Below are 6240 nucleotides of genomic sequence, written 5' to 3'. Positions count from 1 at the left end.
GTTGTGACTGTTGTACCAGGAGGAGGAGGGGGAGAGAAAGCGGTAGCACTCGTTGATGAAGATGATGGGAATCTTCATCGTTCTACTAGGGATGGGACGATGATCGTTATATCCCATCGTAATCGTTATATTATGAAAAAAAAAAATAACCGCGAGTTTATTTGTTCTTTTAGAGCTGCAAACTCAAAGCCCTCTATACTAAAAAAAACGGACCGGTGAAGAGTGCATTTGGTACACCCCGTTTTTAAGACTAACTCCTCGCCACTCTCCCTACGGCCTACACACTTAGGGCATAGATCTATTAATAATTAGAGACGGCGCCTGAATTCCACTCCCATCCCAACTTGCAGTCCGGCGCCGTCATTTATATATCTGCTCAAACCGAGTGTGTCGGGAGGAGTGGCGAGGAGTCGGTTTCAAAAAGCTTGATCTGATTATAATTTTCTTTGGCCAAATGTTACCCCTCCAGAATAGGTATGCTGGGGAATTTGTTTAACCCATTCTGACCTGAGATCAGATTCATACGAGGTTTCCACCCGGACACACACTGGTCTGATGAACCCATTCTGACCTGAGATCAGATTCTAAAAAATGTCAGTCGCTCTTCGATTTTTCAAAAAACAGCAGACCTACAAGCTCATAGCGCGCCACTCTGTGGCGCGCTATGAGCTTGTAGATCTGCTATTTTTCAATAGCTAAAGCACGACGTGATGCTATAACACCAAAATGGGTTCCGGTTCAGAATGGGTTAACAAAAAGATGTTCAGCAAATTCTTAATGAATGTCATTGATCTCGATATATATAATGTTTGCCACAATAATGGTGCCGTGTAACTCTCATACCGTCCCATCCCTAATACAGTCCACTGGTACTAATTAAATCAGCTGTGATCTTTGGTCCACCTACTGTATTCCCTGTTGTCCCTGCAGGGAAGGCAATAAGAGCTCTCTGTAACTGTTAACGGATCCTATGTTTACTTTCTGTCCTTTCGGTGCGTGCTATTCTAGGGGTGGCAAAAAGGGGAGACAACGCCTCCTCCGGAAGTGTTCCTTAACCCATTCTGACCTGAGATCAGATTCATACAAAGGTTTCCACTGGACACACACTGGTCTGATTAACCCATTCTGACCTGAGATCAGATTCTAAAAATGTCAGTCGTTCTTCGATTTTTCCAAAAATAGCAGACCTACAAGCTCGTAGCGCGCCACTCGGTGGCGCGCTATGAGCTTGTAGATCTGCTATTTTTGGAAAAATGACAACCTCCAAAACGACAACCTCCAACACACACACACACACATCCATCTTGCACATTTTTTTTCATTTTCTGTCATCGTTGTGTTAGTGCAATGTATTTTTGGTGGGAGGGATTTTCTTTTGGTGATTTTTTGTTCTTGTCTGCTCTTTTGTTTTTCCCGACGATGTGCCTGAGTGAATATTTAACTCCCGTCTATATCTGGCTGTTTCAAACCAGAAGCTCCGACCGACCTTTGACCTTCAGACATTTAATACATGCAGCATTCAGCAGGTTCTGATGTTGAGTATTAGTCTCGCGCAGCCAGATAACTATTCCACAATCTCCACAATGCTCTGTTACTTACAATAGTCTGTTACTCCACTGGACACACACTGGTCTGATTAACCCATTCTGACCTGAGATCAGATTCTAAAAATGTCAGTCGTTCTTTCGATTTTTCTAAAATAGCAGACCTACAAGCTCGTAGCGCGCCACTCGGTGGCGCGCTATGAGCTTGTAGATCTGCTATTTTTCAATAGCTAAAGCACAACGTGATGCTAACCAAAATGGGTTCCCGTTCAGAATGGGTTAATCCTCTTCATTCCCGGTGGAACATAAGGCTTCCATCTGGTCCTATATTATAGGAATATTATAGTCTGACCCCTACCTACAACTACCCTACCTACAAGCTCGTATAGCGCGCGCTACGAGCTTGTAGGTCTGCTATCTTTGAAAAATAGGGAGAATCAATGCATCACATCCACTTTATCCTTCTAATCATTTCAGAGTTGCGCCGGACTGAAAGCATTTGAAAATTGTCCGAGGCAAAACACGGTCTGGCTCGCGAGACTCTAGATGTTGAGCATTTTGGGAGAGAAACACACAGACCTCTATAGACTGTTGGTGACTGACTGTGGACCACCAGATGATGTAGGAGAGAATGGTGTGTGTGTGTGTGTGTGTGTTCGCGGAGTCGCGTGTGAATGTGTGCCTGTTTTTCTTTATTTTATTTGTGTCCTTGTGGTACAAGGAGAGAGGGGGAGCTGTGATGATCATGGTGCCGGTTATTGTAATGATTTGAATGTTGCGTTCTTGGAGAGGACAAAGAGACGTAAATGCAGCTTCAAGGAATGAGAGCATCATGGACTCTTTCATGGTTACCCCGCGGCTCAAAACCAGGACAAAGAGGGCTTTTTAAGTTTCACAAAACAAAAAAACAAAACATAAGGTTTGATGATTAAAATGACTGACAAAACAATGAGACCTATACATTATTATATCATATATGCTTTTGCAATAAAGTATATCAAATGTGAGTTATTTTTTTTTCTTCTTTTTTGATGTGTCTTTTCTTACAGGGCTCTGTGGATGAATTGACCTAATTTCCCTTGTTGAAGTTGCTGTTGAGATGAATAGGAGATCCAAGCAGGCACATTTCCTTCTTTCCATGTATTGGTCAGAAATCAGTTACAGGTTCCAAGCATTCGTTCCATGGTTACAGCATATTGAGGCCTTCGTCCCAGGCAGAGCGCCTAGGTTCCCCCTTGTCTCTCTCTGCTGTCTCTCACTCTCCGTTCTAACTGATTTTCTGTCCCATCTTATACTTTTCTAACACATGTGGGTGTCACTGTGTGTGTGTGTGTGTGTGTGTGTGTGTGTGTCAGTTGACCCTTAAGGCTCTGACTCTGTTGCCTCCATTCTTTTCACCCATAGTGTCAATTATCTAATGTCATCCTGGGCGCTACGCTGCACTCCCTCTGCCAACCTGGGGAGAGCAATTAACTGACCTTGTGCTTCCTTCTATGCATGAGGAGTCCAAGCTGGAGTCTGTTCACCTGTTGGACGTAACGCGTGGAAGGAACACGTTATTCCAACCAGTTCCTTTTCCCCTCCATCAGGCGCCCCGGCTGGCCAGGGGGTGGTGGTTTAGAGAGAGATGTTTTTTGCAGTGTTCACGAGCCAAAATCATTTCGGCACTACAGCGCCGAAACAGCGGTAAAATAAGAGTGTGAATCGGCCCTAAGACTAAGGTATTTGATATTTAGTCGATTAAGACTAAACCATTTCAGAAGACAAAATGGGACTACGGCCAAATGGTGTGTTATTCAAAATACTAAATCAAAATCTAGTGGAGAAAAATAACACTTTTCTTTGTGAGTGTACTTACCCTAGAGGACATGGGGAGAACAATCACAACAGTGACAACATGCAATCTCCACACGAAAAGGCCCTTTCGCCAACTCCCCCCAGGGTATGGGCACTGATGACGCCGCCAGCGGAAATGTGAGTTCAGAGAAGCAGACTGATTCTTTAAAAAACAAAACATGAAGATTTTTGTTATCTTTATCGTGACCGTTCACGTACATTTAGGGATTAGTATGTACAGTACTTCTCACAAACTAAAAGAACATGCAGACGAGGAGGGGAAAAGAGCCAGGCTTAGCCAGGAGATTTCCCATCTTGAATAAGGATTATGTCCTGAAATCGCTATAGGGCTGCCATGATTAAAATATTTAAGTCATTCTTGCATAATTGCAATTATCAATTTAATTGTGTTTTTGGCATTGCACAGTGGAAGTGGAACCAATTTCAGTTTCCCTTTTAGATCACGCACTCGAGTTTTCCTATACCTGCAATAATGATTGTGTCCTGAAATAGCTTTGACTACACGGTACACGACATACACAAAAACAAATAGTCATCATAGACATGTTTTATGTACCTACTTATGTAGTTTGTATTGTAAAACACATTTAAACGTTGCTCATGTACAGCAGACCTACATGAAATCATGTATTAGTACATGACCTCACAGTGTTTTTAAGTACCGACCAACACAACAGCCATATCCTTTTTCAGACTGGCATTTATCTTTTTTTTCTTTCTAGTAGCTATATGTTTATGGTTCACATAAACACAATGCTGAATGATTTCCAAAGCTGCTTGTGGTGTTTTTAAGTATAGACGAGAGTGAATAACACCACGGTTACTTTTGAGGTAGTTCAGAGAGTGTCATTTCCATGTTCCCGAAGTCCCTACGTCGGCATGTTCTCATATACACACAGCAGATGCATTCTGTTTTGTGCCTGTGCCTTTTGTAGTATTATACATGCACACGCGCGCACACACCAACATATATAGCTGGACCTTTTGGTGTTTTAAGCATTATTTTATACTTTAGCTATTGAAAAATAGCAGATCTACAAGCTCATAGCACGGCACCGTGTATGAGCTTGTACGGGTAGGTCTGCTTTATTTGAAAAATCGTGAAAATGTAGAGCAAATCTTTGAATATATATATATATATATATATATATATATATATATATATATATATATATTCTTTCAGAGCAAACGTTTTTAACTCAAATATTTGCTTCTGGGATGTCGCTGGAACAACCTATTTTCAGATGCGGGTCGGAGGCCAAAAACGTATAAGAAATAGTTTGAGAACCGCTGACATAGAAACATGAGGTTTTTCAGAATATTGTCTATTTAGAAGATATTTTTTAGAGTTGTCCTCAGGTCGGAATGGGTTAAACTTATTGTTTTACCTCAGGGCACACTTGTAAAACCCACCCCTTTCATCCACTGCATCCTGATTGCATTGTTACTTTTTAGCACCTTACATTTATCCCATTACGGTGCGTTTAAAATGTAAATATTTGCCCCTAAGATACAGTATCTTAATTATATATTATTTATACAGAAAACTTAATTATTTAATTGAAAATAACTTTACACGTTTGACCACTCTGGAGCTTGTTTTATACCAAGCATAGTGGATCTGTCTGTTGAAGTGATATGAATGCTTTCTTTTTTTTTTTATGTTCTTTTTGCGGCTTTCGCCTTTTTATTTTATATTTTTTATAGAGGGACAGACAGTAGGCTGACAGGAAATGGGGGAGAGAGATGGGGGAGTGACATGCAGTAAAGGCCCGGGCCATATGAATGCATTTCTAATAGTACTCGTACTAGTATGAAGTATTCTGTGGGACCCTTGGACATGGGTCACTCGCAGCACCCTACGGCAGTGGTTCCCAAACGTTTGCATGTCAAGGACCCCCAGATTGACACTCATTAGCCCGCGGACCCCTGTTTGAAGAGATATGCCAGGGACCCCCATGTACTGTATCTCACTGTCTCTCCCCATAAGAGAAGATTTTTACGGCTCCAACAGAGATTCTCAACCCGTTTAATTTCAAGGACCCCCGGTTTAATGGCATTTCTATTTCTGGGACCCCCAATGTATATTGTAAAATCAATGTTAATTTAACTCTTGAGAGTGTACAAATGGAACCAAATGGACCCATTATGTTTCCATATGTACGCTCTTAGAGTTACAGACCCCATAAGGGTCCATTTGGTTCCAAACTATCATTTAGCTGCAGGGGACCCCCTGGAACTCCCTCAAGGACCCCTGGGGGTCCCCGGACCCCACTTTGGGAGCCACTGCCCTACGGTGTCACCGTGCCACTACACACACTTTGAGAAACCACGTCATAGAGTCCTGTTACAGTGCATACAGTACATCGATGAAAGCATCATCCTGAGTCATCAAGTACCAAGTACTCTGCTAGCTAAACACGCAGGGTTCGGCCTGGTTTTATTTTAGGAGCTGACTTTAAAATGATATGATACTGGCATGAAGCCTTTATTGGCACCCTGGCATTTTGTAACGTGGAGCTCCGTAGTGTAGAGCATTTAGTCTACTGAATGTGTGGTGCGGTGTGCATTTGTAACATGTCTAACGTAACCTCTGCTGAATTGTGGACTAGAATGTCATTCACAGCTAGAAGGTCCTGGGTTCGATTCCCGCTGGGGACGCTGTGGGCACTGGTGGCGTGTTTCCTCCTCCGCGTCATCAGTGCCCATACCCGAGGCGGGGGTTGGCGAAAGGGCCTTTCTGTGTGGAGTTTGCATGTTCTCCCCGTGTCCCCTAGGGTAGGTACCCTCACAAAAAACATGCAGTAATCCTGGTCTCTAAAACTACCTCCCCCTGGCC

Source organism: Protomyctophum bolini, assembly GCF_963924005.1.
Source record: "Protomyctophum bolini genome assembly, chromosome: 2".
NCBI classification, from domain to species: domain Eukaryota; kingdom Metazoa; phylum Chordata; class Actinopteri; order Myctophiformes; family Myctophidae; genus Protomyctophum; species Protomyctophum bolini.
This window is presented reverse-complemented; position numbering follows the sequence as displayed.